Source organism: Equus caballus, chromosome 9, assembly GCF_041296265.1.
Source record: "Equus caballus isolate H_3958 breed thoroughbred chromosome 9, TB-T2T, whole genome shotgun sequence".
In the NCBI taxonomy this organism is placed as follows: Eukaryota; Metazoa; Chordata; class Mammalia; order Perissodactyla; family Equidae; genus Equus; species Equus caballus.
Window position 1 is genome coordinate 53209251 of NC_091692.1, and position 16793 is coordinate 53226043.

At 36.3% G+C, this 16793-nt stretch overlaps 1 long non-coding RNA gene across 1 annotated transcript in view; it reads right to left on the reverse strand.

Moving 5' to 3' along the window:
* Positions 1 to 1758: 1758 nt before the first annotated feature.
* LOC138915408 (uncharacterized) overlaps positions 1759 to 16793 on the reverse strand; it is an 80461-nt gene continuing 65426 nt past the window's right edge. The window contains exons 4-5 of the long non-coding RNA XR_011421320.1: positions 16548 to 16649; positions 1759 to 2931 (exon numbers count right to left, since the gene is read on the reverse strand). This is a non-coding gene — a long non-coding RNA (uncharacterized lncRNA). The remainder of the gene's footprint in view (positions 2932 to 16547; positions 16650 to 16793) is intronic.

Sequence of the window (16793 nt, forward strand, 5' to 3'; positions counted from 1 at the left end):
CGCTCCTTCTTCCTGGTACAAAGAGGGAGACACCTTTACAGATGGAGATTTCCTTTACAAATGTAAATGTCTCTTAACAAAGGGTAAGTAAATTCTACTTTTCAGAATTTCGTTCCTGTCTGCAGTTTTTAAAAGTAACCAGCCCAAAATAATCCTCATGCCAAAGAGATGTATCTTGGGGTGGCCAGTTACAGTCCCCCACAAACGAATGAATGAAGAAAAACTGCTCATTCTGATGTACTTTGCATGACTGGTATATTGTTCCCTCATTAATTTCAACCTTAGTAATAAGTCAATGTGAAGCATAATTAGGAAATAAAATATATTCTATATATTTATCTATAAATATATCTATAAAATATATTCTATAGTAAAATAAATGAACCTTCTTATTTGACTTTTGAGACTGACAACTGACCAAAACCTATGACATACATTACATGGTACAATAAAAATAGCTGCTCTGGCTACATCTGAAAGATTTTGCAGCTGCAGGGGTACTTTTTGGAAATAAAGTTTGTGTTTACACAGGTGCACTCATATTTACCTAAAAAAATTTTATGCACTATGCAAACAGCTGTCTTTCTGTTTTCTTTGGCAGAGCTCTTTCCAACTGAAACAATTTGTATCAAGCACATCATTCTGTGATACCTATGTAACCAATGCAGAAAAATTCCTGTACAAGGATGAGGTTCCTCATAATGCGTCTTTTAGAAAAACTATTAAAACAGGAGCCACTTGATTGGAGCTTGCTAAGAAAACTATGTCCTTAGTGAAATATTTACCATCTACTATTATGTGTGTAAGCTTCTGGAGAAGCATTAAGTTTGCCAAGAGCACCTATCAAGGGCTTTATCTAACTCCAGTAATTTGATGGGTATAATGACTGGCAGAGGGATTCAAAAAATTGAACATTTTTCCTTAACAACTTAGTATTACATTCCAATTTTAGTTCCATTGTATAGATTATTTTCCAAAATATCTAATTGTAAAATACTATTTTTATTATTTTACTATTAAGAATTGTTATTTTATTATCTATTATTTACTATTATTTTATTTTATCTCACTATTGCTTTACTATTATTTAATCTTTTATTTATTATTTTAATATTAAGAATTAAATAAGAATGCTATATTTGAAAAGTCACAAATGTTTATAAAACTATACTTAGGTATATTTCTTTTGATTTATTTTCTTAAAAAATCCACATAATTTGTACATTGTGCAATTTATTCTTATTGAAATTAGAAATTCTTTATAGATCGTGTGGAGGAGAGGATTCCTTTATCTACAATTCCAATGCTTATGTTATATTTTACCCATTCATTCAACAGGTATGGCTATGTTCCAGGTACTCACTGTTCTAGGCGCTAAGAATTCAGTTGTGAGCAAAACAGACAAAAGCTTTTACCTTGAAGAACAAACATGTGTCAGACGAATACTAGAAGTTACTGCTGTGAACCTTGTGAAAATCAGTAAAATTGAATTAGAAATGTGAATGATCTAAAGAAGAAATAATGGGCATGAAGTGGCAGTGACGAAAGGAAAGTCTGATCCAAAATCCTTAATTTAAAAAGTTTGCACACAGTAGATCAGTTTACTCCTCATCACTAATTTCCCTGATTAACTTGAAGGGGATCCAGAAGTTGAAATTTTAATTTTTCCTAAACTGAGGTGTAGGGAAGGAAGACATTTCCTCTACCTGCTCTGGGTTCTTCTGGCCAGAGAACAAATTAAATTCACATGAGACAGAATAAGAGGAGAAAATCAAACAAAGCTTTATAACATATATACACGGGAGAGGCTCAGGCAACCTGAGCAACTTGCCAAAATGGCTGAAGCCACCTCCTTAAATATCATCTTCAGCTAACGACAAAGGAGGATGTTAGGGGTGGGGGGAGTCAGTTACAGGAGGTTATCAGACAAATACAGTAAACAAGAGTATTATTATGCAGATTTAAGTCCTTGTCTTCCACATTGATAAGAATTTCTAGAGATAAGGTCATCCCTCCTTCCTGGTACAGAGAGGGAGACACTTTTACAGATGGAGATTTCCTTTACAATGTAAATGTCTCTTAACAAAAGGTAAGTACTTCTACTCCTGAGCCTCCTTCCCATCTGCAGTTTTTAAAAGTAACCAGCCCAAAATAATCCTCACGCCAAAGAGACATATCTTGGGGTGGCCAATTCCAGTCCCCCACAAAGGCAATCATAAGAATAATCTCAATAGTTAAACTAGTTATGGGAAGAGTTTCTAAATAAATAGCATTCAGATCAGTATCTTTTGATGTGGATTAAGGCTGCCCCAGCTAGAGAAGCCCAAGGTGACCTGGCCTACATGCCGAACTATATGACCCGGTGGATTTTTATGGTATGAATTAGGACCGCCCCAGGGAGAGAAGCCCAGGGCATCCTCACATACATGCCGATCTATATGACCAGATTTGTATCTAAAGTTATACGACCACACAATAACCAGACCCCATCTGCACTGAAATCATTTAATGACTTTTTACATCATCTTTTCTTTTTTCCAGTAAAAATAAGTCACATACCCATGCCTTATAAATTTAGCCCTAACCCTCAACTCAGGGCAGCAGCAGGAGCTCTGACTGCCCATGGGTCCTGTCCCCATGCAGCAGCGGCAGCAGCTCTTTACCGCCCATGGGTCCTGTCCCCACGCTATTCCATACTATTCTCTAAATAAAAGAGCACTACTGCCAGACCTTGAGCGTCCAAGAAATCTTTCTTTCGACTCTTCGGCTCGCAGACCCCGCATCATCTTTGACCTCCTCTGAAGCTTCCAACTAGAGGCCAGGTTGGAATGGAAAGTCTTCTTCTATGACTAGGGATCCTTTCCAGTGTAGGCACCACAAGTATAGACTTGAAAATATCAAACACATGATGCAGTAGTGATCCTCAGTTCTCTGCATACAAGGAGACATTTTAGCATGCTGAAAGGTTCTGTGGTACAGAATATATTTCCATAAAAGTTTCATTGTTTAATAGTACAAGAATATGTTTCACTAAGTATATTATATTAATAAGTATTAAGGCAATTCTCTATTGAAACCTTTAAAAAAATTTTTAGCTGTTAGAACAGAAGTCTTGATTTAAGTACATTAGTACGTTAGATCAGAATTTCTCTTTATTCATTTTTGCATTGTAGTTTAAGCTCAACACAAACCTAATCAATACTTTAGTTGAAAGTTATATATATTCTTGGCACATTCAGAGCGTTTCTGTGTTATCAGAGTGGTGGTAGCCAAACTAAACAAAAAAAGCTGTCTTCCGCGTGATGAAGAACAAGCAAACAGGCAGAACATTCTTCATTTCGCGCCATCCCCTAAAATCCTGAGAGGAACCAATTCAAAGGGCTTTGCTGCCAGCTGGCCTGCTTACATGAAGTGTCAGTCAGGAAATCCAGAACACTCACTCACCCTACAAAAGATCTAAGATGTGCTAGCAAGTGTCCTAAGGCTAGCACTCGAGAATTCAGGTCGGGTCTTTTAAAATCAGAATAAGAAATCAGCATATCACCATCAACAACACATACATACATTAACAAATATCTGATTTTCCTAGGTCTCTAGAACCTGAATGCAAGGGGAGCTGCTTGAATATCTTTCCAAACACTTTCAAGTCTAAACAGTAAGAAAAACAGAGCTAAAATCCTACAGAGAGATTTCCCTCATTAGCTTTCTTCAGAATGACTCTTCTGTGATGTATAACTCTGCTCTCGGGAGTAATCTACAAAGTTAGCTCAAGGGAAATCGCTGTGATCTTTGGTCTGTTAATTACTTTTCAAAGTATGATTTCTTGGCCGAGTCTTACTTTTTTCAGGAATTTTATTATTTTTCTCATAATGAGTCTGTCTCTGATTTGTGAAGAAAATGAAAGCAGTTTCAGTGTAAAAGCAAATACCAGTCAAGAAAATTCTCCTTGTAACTATCTTTTATTCTTCCTTCACCTCTTTTGCTTTTCCTTCTTACTTTTTTTATTGTTCTTCCTGATAATAAAATGCTCTTTGTAAGAAGTATTGAAAAATAACAAAAAGATATAAAGAAGATAATTAAAATTTCCAAGAATCCTACAATCCAGGGATGAATACTTCTATATTTTGGCTTGTTTCTCCCTGTATTTTCATGGTGATCTTCTTATATCACCAGCACTCCTTACATGGCCTTGCTGGGCCAAAGAGAATGAGCTTGTTTGGGCTTCTTAACATATACCACTTTTATTTATCAGACTGAGACACTGATACACTTCCAGCATGTATAAAAGTGCCAATCTCTCTGCAGCCTTGCCAGAAGTGTGTACTTTTAAATTTTTTTCTGTATTTGAAGTTATTTTAACTTGTATATCTTCAATATTAGGAAGTTAGTTTTTGTCACATATTTACTTCAGTTGTTATATGTTATATTGAAGATTTTTCTCACTGATTTGTGTTTTTCATATTTTAATACTGGCTTATCAATTTTCATAATGGTGGCAAATATTTCCCATTTCTCCATTTGCCTCTTAGTTTTATTGATTTGCTTAGTGGATAGAAGTTGTTAATGTTTGTGTAGTCTAGTAGGGCTGATCTTTTCACTTGTGGGCTTTTTATTTGCTTTTGTACTTGTAAAGACGCTACACATTCAAAAATCAAAAAATATTTACTTGGATTTTATAGGTTTTCTTTTACAGTTCTTTAGTTGCAAAACATAATTGCTTTATTCATCTCGAATTCATTTTGGGCCCAAGTTGAGGATTTGCCACTTCTCTATCTCTGATTTATTTTTCCTCAGAGTTCTTATCACTGACAGCTATTATATTATTCACTTTCTCTTATTGCCACCAGAATGTTTGAGAATCTTTGTCTATTTAGTCCACTGCTATATCCACAGAGGCTGAACAGCACTTTGTCATACTTGATCCTGGATAAATATTTGTTGAATGCATAAATGTTGTATTTGATAATTATTTTATAAAAACAGCTTAATTTTCCCTGAAATTTCCTACCAAACACAAAATTTCATCATGTGTGGTTATCATAGTTGAGCTGGATTAAGCTTTGAAAGTAACTTTTTGTTATTTATGACTCAAATCATCAGACTTGACAATAATCCCATCTTGCAGCTGAAGTGACCAAGTCAGGAAATGAAGGCCACACTTGAATTCAGAATTAACGTTAAAACAGGTCCTCGTTTTATTGACACCTTGAATCGTTTGTAGAAGCGGCAAAACAATGTCAGAAAGCAAATGATCATGTGAAGAAACATGGAACTGTCTATCTTTACTTTTCACCTTAAATTTCTACCGAGGGTAATAAATTTTATATGCCAAGCATTGCCCCCATTAAAACCTTTGAAAACAATACTCTTAAAATATAGTTTTGGTGCCTCATAAAAAAATTTTCAAATTTGTGTAAAAACAAATTAATTATACCAATTAAAACTCAATTATATGATTAAAGCTTAATTATACCAATTTTATTCATAACTGTATATAAACTCAACAAATTTGTGGATCTTTTTCCTCCTTGGGAGAATGAAAAATTAAATATATTTCATTCATTCAAAGTATCAAAGCAGTTTGTTTAAACTTTTCTCTTTTTTAATACAATATACAAAACATATAACTAAGCCTTGAAAAGATGGAGTAAAATAAATATTTCTCCATCAGATTGCTGACGGATTCTATGCCTATATAACAAAATCAATCCACTTTTGTAAGTAACATTAGGCACTTCTTATTAAAGTGAACAGAAGTCATACTATCCCGAAGAGAATGAAGCATAAACTTTGAGTTTCTAAATCTTTTAAAATTCCTCTTCCTAAAAACCAAACTCATTTTCACCAAATGTTAAGTGAAGTTGTAATCCTGTGCGAAGAATGTTCAGTGATGAACCAATTGTATGGAACTACTTTAAGAAGCAAGTTAAAGACAAACAAAGGCCCTCTGTATTTCCTTAACCATTTTTTAACAAGTTTTATTTTATTTAATGTAAAATCTGTTTTCCTGGAGACCAAAATATATGTTCTTATTAAAAGACTAACATTGCGATAACAACTGTGATATAAGCTAGCAGTTTTTTCAGAGTAATGCATTTATATCTGTCACCCACGTCATTGCACATTACTTCAAGACATTTGTTCCTTAGAGGACTGTCATATATTTTATGTCCCCACTGCCAAGCCCCTTTCTTTGCCTATTCTAAAATGCATACATATCCTGAGAAGAAAATGAAAAGCATCACTTTCCCTGAAATAAACTTCTTAACTTTATTTTTCCTTTGGATAAGCTATAATGCAGAGGATTTTGTTTGTCTGTTTGTTGAGGCACATAGAAAAAAAACACGAGGGCAGAGTAGAAAGATGTAGAAAGTTCTAGCGAAGGTTTCTGTTGCTGCTACTACCACTACTACCAATATATATATTTCCTGAACATTTGTCATATACCAGTCACTATGGTAAATGCTCCTTTTGAATTCCTTCATCAAATCAAAATGGGTTTCAGAAACCCATTTTACAGATAAGGAAACCGAAGTTCCAAGATGTGAACTAACTTTTCTAGAGCACTTGCCTGGCAAGCAGTAGTGCTGGGATTAGAATTCAGGTCTTTCTGCTATAGACTCTTAACATGATGCTTAGCTGCATTATCCTCTCTATACCTCAGCATCTCATCTATAAATGAGAGGGTTGGTTTCTGTTTAGGTCTGGATTTTATCGTCTCCAAATCCGTTTTTATTTTTTTGCAGAGAAAGTTTCTCCCTGAGCTAACATCTGTTGCTGTTCTTCCTCTTTCTTTTTCTCCCTAGAGCACCAGTACATGGTTGTTTATCCTAGTTGTAAGTCCTAGTTCAGCTATGTGATCCACCGCCACAGCGCCGCAACAGACAGACGAATGGTCTGCTTCCGTGACTGGGAAACAAACCTAGGCCACAAAAGTGGTGAGAGTGCCAAACTTTAACCTCTAGGCCATCAGGGCTGGCCCCAAAATTCCTTTTTTGAAGGAACAAAAATATGAGATAGTAAAGCTTAGTATTAGTATTAATGAGAAATAAGATTAATATTCTAGCTGAAGAGGGAGTTGGGGGCCCACAGTCTTCCTGTCAATCGCAGCTCGCCCTTCCCTCTGAAGACCCATGGGCCAACTCTCTTGAAACCCTAGGACACTGTGGAATACTACTGGAAAACACTGGATGTTTTGGCTACCTTTAAGGTATTTTCTAGCTCTATGAGTTACTGGTTAAGTGAAGAAAAACGTATATTTTTTATGAGCTGGCAACAGGTTAACTGAAAGGTGTAGCAATCTGCTTGGCCACTCTCTCTCTCAGATCTCCTCTGTTGGAGGGACACAGTGTTTTAATGCATTTACACACATATGAAGAGACTAAACCACTATTTTAAGTAGCAGCTTCCTATTCTTTCTTGGAACAGAAGAAACATAAATACCAAACCAAAATCTTAAAAAGGAAAGCATATAGTGATCATTGGGAAATAATTTGTACCTCTTATTTCTTTTATTGCTTCTAGATTCATGTTTGCTAGTATCACTTTTCAAGAATATAAGAAATCAAACCTTTGGATGAAATCCCTTAATTTATTTGCAATTTACACTGCTCCTGCTGTTGTCTTAGGCAACATCACATCCATCAGAGTCCTGAATTTTAATTCTCTGCTTCTTAGCTTCCTGGATAGAAAAACAAGGCAAAGAGCAAGCTGCTTCTGAAAACAGCTGTGGAAATGTGGTCTGAGGGGAAATGAAAAATTCGATTCAGGGAACATGTGCTGAGTACCCATCATGTGCAAATCACTGTGCTAGGAGCTTGGTAGAGACTGGAGATATAAGGACAGTGTCTCTGCTCTCAGAGGCTTCTCAATCTTGTGGGAAATGCAGACATGCCACAACGGCCAAATTAAATATAAATAAATAATCCAAGTGCAGGCCAGAAATTATAGGTATGAGGTTGAGAGAGTGATCAGCTCTGAATGGCAGAATCCTGGATGGCATTTGATATGGACCTGAAAGGGAAGTGAAAGTGGGAAGGGTACCTGGAGCTTGGTGTTTATTAGGACTTTAGTCTAAATGAGTTTGGCCATAGTCTTCATTTTCATTGCAGGAAGTCTTTTGCAGGAAGTGAAATCTTGCTTCTGATGTGCCCCTCAGAAGCATCAAGAGGTTATTCACTACTCAAGGAAGAAGTAAGTAGCAATGACATGGAAATAGCAACAAGACAAGAATGTCTCAGAATCTTTGTTTCCTCCATTTTCCTTATGTACCAATCATCAAATCATTCCTATAAATGTTGTCCCTATAGGTGGCTGAAATCTGGCCCCTCTCCCTCCACCCAGACCACTTCCAACTTTGTGTCCACATCTCTTCCCATTTGAACTACTAAAATAGCATCCTGGATGTTTTCACCACTTCTAGGTCTTGCATCTTATTTCCTAATATATTCGCCCCTGGGAAGAGCCACTTAAGGGCATTTTCAAAAGTGAAAATCCTCCAGGTTAACTTTTAATGGCTTTTAACTGCCCTCAGGACAAGCTCAAACTCCAGAAGGCACAGCTTGTCTTGGTCTCTCAACCTACCGTTAGGTGGCTTTCTAAACTTATCTCTTGAAATTCTTCTGTTTATTTTAAATGCTGAAATTGCACTGAACTGCTTGCAGGTCTCTCGACGACCCATGCTCTTTCTGGACTCTGTTCCTTCAAATTAAACCTTCTCCTGGAACCTGTGCTCTTCCACTCCACTCCTTTACTGACTAACTCATTTGTCTCTTAGGTCCCTGTTTAGATATGCTTAGTCCTAGATGCCTTCTCTGACCTTCATATCTAGATTAAATTCCCTTTCTATGGACTCCCACAGTGTCCTATAATTGTCTCATTGCAGCCCATATTTCTCTGCATTGTATTTGCCTGCTTACTTCTCTGTATCAGACTAGGATTGTGTTTTGTGAAAGAAGAAAGGAAGACAGGAAAGAAGGAAAGAAGAAAGGAGACAATTTGGGGCAGTAGAAATGAGACCCACTCCTCCTTGTCCAGAAGGCAATGCAGGAATAATATGGCAGCAGCGGATCCTGGATAAATGTACATCTGATTTAAAAAAACACTCTTCTGCAGAGAATTATATTTCATTGGAAATAAGTTGGCAGGTCTCTATATTCAGGGGTAGAGAGTGGAATGAGTATGGATATACTTCGATTTATGGTATTAAAATTTTGCCTTAAATTTCTTCTCTAGAGCTCATTTTTCAAGAGTAATGTATGTTCACTGGCTTTTCTGGAGGGATAACTGGATAAACATTTCTGGGTTGTGTATATTGCACAAGTTGGAAAAAAGACTTTGTTTCTGGTGTGTGTTGACATTAGAGTTGACAGAGAAAATGGAGTATTTACACTTAAGAAAGAAAGAAACTTGAAACTTCGTCCTCTCCTCAATGAAGCTCAAATCCCTAACTATGAAATATTTTGTCCAAAGTGATAATACTTTAGGAAGATTTTGAGAAATATTCTCCCTTTGATCTTTATTCATGGACTAGGACTGAATTTAGTGGAGTTTATGGTCATCCATCAAGCAGATAGTATTTTTTTTAACCATCTTTCCTTTAAAAATATTTGAAGCATCATCTTGGCTCTTTTGTCATAGTATTTGCCTAAATTCTCTGCCTCTTTTATTGGTATCTTTTAGCGTCTAGAATTCTAGTTCTACATTAACCAGAGGTTCATGCTAGCTCTTGGTAAATTTTATTATGTAATTTTTCTTTAACTACTCAGTGCCTACAGCTTGACTAGAATCTCAGCAACCTTTCACTGTCTCGATCAGCAACGTCTTTCATCAAGAAGAAAGACATTAAAGGGAGAAAAAGACAAAAAAAAAAATAAAACGAAACATGTGTTTTAAGAGATTTGAATAAGATATTTTAGTAAGTCAATTTCATGTCACCATCTTGAAAATTTACAGCAGTCAGCAATGTAAACATGTACTTGACAAACGCCAGCAGCTTGCAGTCTGCAAAGTTCATCTCCTCATTCAGCGAGGCAGATGTTTCATTTAATACTCTTCATACTATAGATTAGGATTTTTTTCGTTTTCCTCTTTTTTTTTGAAAGGAGAAGGGGAAAAAATTCCCTGACATGCTACTAATATCATCTCACACTGTGGGCCAGATGGCGAAAAATGCAAAGGCTGCAGCTCAGTTTATGTACTATATTGTGGGGGGGAAAGGAATTTTGTTTCAGAATGAGTTTCAGCTTGATCATTTGTTACTCTAATCTAAACATGAGTCAATGAGTAAAGTAGTACCAGCTGAACTTCAAAAAGTTCTTGAGAGTAAGTGCTTTACAACGCAATGCATCTGGAAGAGGCGCCTCACGGCGTCCCGACCCACCACGTCTAGAAGGAACAGGGGGAAGACTTGGGGGCTGCTTTAGTGCAAGGCGCTTTACAAAGACATTTGACCAAAAAAATCTTACATATTATATTTCTGTCACTTTTTCGCTAAAGGTTTTTGAAATGCTTTTCCCTCTGCTTAACATTGTTTGCATCATTTGCATTTAGGATTATAACTAGCTTTAGAGTTATTTCCGTTTATCTGCATCTTTGTGGTTATATTAATTTTGAAGAATAAAAAACTAGCTGTTAAGCTCCTAGTCATTAAACATTGGTATTTGAAGGGACCAGCCCCACTTTCTCATGTGTGTATGAGGCAGTGGAACCCTAGGAGGGATAAAAGTCTTGGCAATATGTGCCTTTTCTGTCAGATTGGAAATAATGAGATTCTGAAACAAATCCTTATCCTGTATCTGTGGTCTGTTATGTCCCTGAAATTCCACAGCCTTCCATCAGACTTTTAAATGGACCCATGACCCCAATAAGCTTGAGAATAAAGAGTCTACCTGCATTGTTGCTCTGTGTATTAATTATGCACAGCCCACAGCTTTCCATGTGTGTTTTTATCACCTGTAGAATAAGATGCAAACAGTGACATGTCAAAGAGAGCGCTGTAATTTTCCTAACTGAAGGTCTGATTCAATTGGGGTGGGAGAATGTTTCCATCCTTTGATTACAATGGGCCAAATCTTTCTGCTGGGAATGAGCCTATCTACTGGGCCATGACACTGAAGGATTTTATGCACGTGTATCAGAGGAGCATCCATCCAGGTGCAATAGAGTCACTCTCCTGTCAGGGCGAGCTGATGTTCTGCCTTGATAACCATACGCCCTAAACTACCGATGTCTTTTTTCTGTTTTCTTTTGTTTTATTGCTCTCGTCTCTTTTATGATCTAAGCAACATTTACTAACATGCTGTCAGCCTTCCCCAATTTTTCTCCCTCCCAATCCCAGTTACAGAAAATTTCGTCTTCTGCTATTCAACATCTCAGGTTACCCTTTTCTCTAAGGAGAATTTTGGGACTGATTCTCAGGCTTTTGAGTTTTTAAAAAATATATAATACAAATTATATAGAATATAATATAATACAGTATTATTAACTATAATCACCATGCTGTACATTAGCTTCTCAGGCATTTTGTGATGCCGAATCATGACAATGGGGAAAGAGGTAGAAAAATAGAGAGAAAAACGAAAAGGGGAAAGGATTCTAGATTGCTGGGTCTGGTCCTCACTTTCCTCATTGAGAAGGATCTAGATCATTGGAAAGAAGAAAGGAAATTTTGAAGAATTCTGGGCAGCTAAGTTGCCATACATATGAAAGAGCTAGTGTAGGGAGAGAGACAACTATGGCAAGGTGTGTGAGAGAAATTGACAAGAGATTCCCAGGTGACACCAAAGATCAGCTACAAGATATAGGAGAATTGGGGAGGAAGAGAAGGTAGTTTTGAGAAATGTTTCTATGATTTTGATATGTATTATATATAATGACTTTAAGCAGATGTAAGTAAATATTGGAATAATTTTTTTTAAGTTTCTTCTGGTTCTTGGATTCTGAATACAGCTCAGTGCAGATACTAGGCACATGGAATCTCACCCCTAATGAGGATTTCACTTGTTCTTCTCTTTTCTTCCTTGGCTTTATTATCAGCACTGTACATTAAAGAGAGAGAATGTATTATTGTTGTTAGCACTGTTGAGTCAATTTTGACTCCTAGTAAACTGTGTACAGCAGAACGAAACCCTGGCTTGTCTTTTTGCACCATCCTCTCACCTTCTGGTGCTACATCAGACAATGCTATGCTGCTATTCAGAGGGTTTCCATGGCCAAATTTTCAAAAGTAGGTGGCCAGCTTCTTATTCCTCATCTGTCTTAGTCTGGAAGCTCCGCTGAAACCTGTCCACTATGGTTGACCCTGCTGGTATTTGAAATACTGGTGCACAGCTTTCAGCATCACAGTAACATGCATCTGCCACATTATAACAACCAACAGACAGGTGGTGTGACTCCCTGACCAGGAAACAAACCTGGGCTGCAGTGTTGAGAGTGCCGAATCTTAACCACTAGACCACCATGGCTGGCTGAGATAATGTATAGGCATCTTGAAAATAATGAAAGCCTGGGGTCAGCCCTGTGCCCGAGTGGATAAGTTCAGCTTACTCTGCTTTGGCGGTCCAGGTTTGGTTCCTGGATGTGGACCTGTGCCACTCTTTGGCGGCCATGTTGCGGAGATGACTCACATACAAAATAGAGGAAGATTGGCATGGATGTTAGCTCAAGGCAAATCTTCCTCAGCCAAAAAAAACAATGAAAGCCTGGTACAAATTCAAAGTGCTTTTATCAGCATCAATGTTAATTTTTTAGTGAAGCATATATTCTTTTGAAATAATTGATCACCTTAAATTCATCTCTCTTCACTGATAAGCATACATACAAGCATTATAGCAATTTTATCGGTGGTTAGAAGAGACAGTTTCCTTCAAACCAGCTAGAAGTTTTTTGAAAATGTGTCTATTTTCCAACATTTCACACATTCAGTATGGTTACACAAGGTCAGAAGCATGCAGATCATTTAGGGCAGCAGTTTTCAAAGGCTAGTACATGATAAAACTCATACTGGCTCACAGTAAGGAGTAAAAAATAAGAATCATGTAGCAAATTTATCAAAAAGCTCAGTGCATTTAAAGGACCATATTGCTATAGTTTTTATATTAAAATATTTTTTTATGAAATGACAGTGTTCGTAAGTGGTAATATTATTAGAGCAAAATATATGGTCCCCACCCTCTTTTAGGGGGCTAACATTCTTAGAAACTTTTTCTGATGTATGGACCCAGAAAGAAGCCTAGGGACCACTGATTCAGGGTTCTGAGGCAGCAATGTCCTAAATGCACCCTATAGACACAATGGAGCCTAACTTTGTTTTAGTGCAACTTCTAGTCATTAGCGAAGCTCTAGTTCAACAAATTAAATTAGCAGAGGAACACAAAATAAGGAAAATATTTTTAGTAAAAGTACATTTCCTAAATAAGTGAAGCTACTATTGTTGGGCATAGGAAAATGCTAAAGACTGGTAAAGAATTTTTATATAGCTTATTAACTACACAGTAAGATCATTGAAGTCATCTTACTTTACTGAATATCTAGAATACAGCCCAGTGCTTGGAGGAGTACAGTTCTTCAATGAATTTTTGTTTAGTGAAAGAATGAACAAATGAAAATACTTAACCTAGAGAACATACTGGAGGTGGATGCATAGAAAAAGACACAACTTGCACATTTCACTAGTAAGGTACTTTTTAGTAAAAAAAAATTTAAAACATAAAGGAAGACACAGACAGTAATTTAACAAACATCTATGTACTTACAACAAAGAATTGCAAGTATTAATATTTTGTCTTATTTCCTTGAGAACTGTTTGTGTTTAAGGAACAAACATTGAGCCAACCCTGACGGCCTAAAGGTTAAAGTTCAGCACACTCTGCTTCTACTGCCCCGGTTTGGTTCCCAGGCACGGAACCACACCACTGGTCTGTCAGTAGCCATGTGGTGGTGGCAGCTCACATAGAAGAACTAGAAGGACTTACATCTATAATATCCAACCATGTACTGGGGCTTTAGGGAGGGGGAAAAAAAGGAGAGGAAGATTGGCAACAGATGTTAGCTCAGGGAAAATCTTTTCTGGCAAAAAAAAAAAAAAAATAGCAGACATATTTCTGATCTGCAGAGTTATGGACCCCCTCCTTGGGATGTGGCACTTGGAGCCTCATCCTTTAAAAAAAACGTAAACATTAAAATAGTGTTGAAATTTCTTAATCTTCACCAAACATATTATCTCCTTCTTCTTAAGAACTATCACTCCAAAATTAGGATGTAACATTCCAGGTATGCGTCATTCCAAGCTGTTTTCAAAAATATATATCCACAAATAACATATAGTATTATTGTGCATGTTTAAAAAATTAACTAAATTGCATTTTTATTGTAGTTATCCTTCGGTAATGTGTTTTCTATACATTATTTTGAAATATATTAATGTTGAAATGTGTAAATGTAGTTAATTTATTTTAACCTCTATAGAATATTCGATCGTCGGCATATCTTCAATTACATTATGCATTGCCAAATTACTCTCCAAAATGTCTCTCAAATTTAAATTCCAAACAACAGTATATCTGAGTTTATATTTCCCCACATCTTCACCATCATTTATTATTATTAAACTTTAAAATTTTTGCAAATCTAATGAGTATGACTTCTTTTTCATTAAGTTGTTACAAAAGGTGGATAGATTTGACAGCATAGCTCAAATGACAGCTATTCCTGCTCATTTTTCTCAGCTACATAAGAGAAAAATGCCCCCAAAACTATTTGTGCATCAAAACAGTTGTCACATCTCTCAATTATTTAGTTACTTGATTTTAACAATTTATAGATACAGACTAAATAGTAACTTGAGGGTTGTTTTATACTGTCTTGATACTGTTCTCTGTTGAAATTGTTAGAAATAGAAGGGGAGAACTTTATTATATGGACACTATAGACCACAAATAACAAAAATTGACTGATTGCTGTATGATTGTAAGACAAGCTCCTAACATCTCTTTGTATTAATTAAGAGATAATGAACCAGATTACTTAGTGATAATGGGTTGTTTTCAGATTTTAATACAGTAATCTTAATGATGATTACTAAATTTCTATATTTGTAGAAGAAAACAATTCATAAATATCAAATTGTACTATTATTAACATAGGCTTCAGTTTTCTACCAATGTAAAAATCTAGTAATTATCACTAGAACTATACACTGAAATTGAGAAATACTGTAAATAAATAAGGAATAAGAATGCCATTTATTTCTTAACATTCTAAAGCCAAATATATCTACCTATTATCCTTTTCAATAGCCTGACACAATGACAATGGAATAGAAGGTTGTCACAGCATAATAGTACCTAGGTGAGAAATTAATACTGAGGTGAAGCTGAGGCATTTATCAAAAATAAGTGTCAAAGTGAAGGAGAAATGGTTATTTTTTCAAAGTGAGAGACATTGATCCTGTGATAATGTTCTGTTAAAATGACTTTATTTCAGTTACACCAATTGACTGATTTTGACATAATTATTCTTAAAAATAGAATTTGAGGGGCCAGCCCCATGGCTGAGTGGTTAAGTTTGCATGCTCTGCTTCAGTGGTCCAGGGCTTTGCCAGTTCACATCCTGGGCACAGACCTAGGACCACTCATCAAGCCATGCTGAGGTGGTGTCCCACATGCCACAGGTAGAAGGACCCACAACTAAAAATATACAACTATGTACCAAGGGGCTTTGGAGAGAAGAAGGAAAAGTTTAAAAAAATCTTAAAAAACAATAGAATTTGATGTGCTATAGCCCAATTTCTTTCTTAGGGATTTATTTACCAACCTGTGCTTCCCTTTAACACTTCAACACGCATCTTCAAAGCCTTGAATGAAATAAGAACACAGCACCTCTAAACATCGTTACTCTTCCTCCCATCTCAGCATTTGAACTTTAATGTCCCTTTATGCATGTTACTGAGTTACAGTAAGGAGAGCTAGAATCATGATGCTTTCCATTAAGGGCACCAGCCTGTGCATTTCCTTCAATCTTAGATGTCTAGCTCAATTTCCATTGAATGAGGTAATGGAAAGGACCATGAGTTCCACAGCACCATTCTTGGTTGTCTCTCGGGAGTCTAGAGAAAGTGCAATACACTTCAGCTTCACTCTCACCCCTATTGTACTGTACAGCTGAAAATGTAACATTTAAACACAAAAACTTAGGACAGGCTCATATCAGCTAGTGCAAGTCTCCACAATTTGTCTTTTCTACAAATTAATAGTTAGCAGTTTCCACATTTGGAAGATTATAGACGTCTACAAGTATTTTCATATAAAAGGCTGCCAGATTAATAGAGTTTAAACATAAAAAAATAACGTGGACATTATAAAGCATAGTAATTTAGGAAACCACACTAAAGGTAGGACAGATGTTTGAGTAATCTTTGTGTTCCCACAGAGTTAGAGACTTGTATATAGTATATTTTCAATAAAGTGTCATCAGATGAATTACTAAAAGAATTGTGTCCACAAAAATATGAAAATTCTATTACGTTATATGAGATTTGGGCAAGCTACCTGGGATCCTGATCACTTGAGACTCTTCTTCCAACAGGGACATAATGTTAAGTAACAAGAAAGAAACGTTTCTTCAGTTTGGGAATTTAGCCTAGGACTATCCTGGAGGAAGACAGAAATATGTCAATAAGTCTGGTCAGTACTTGGATAATCCTTGGAAATACTCTCATGGAAATCTCAATTGAAAACGGCCTTTGCAGATAAGAGAAATTTCAACTCTACAGAAGAACTTCATTTTTATGTTAC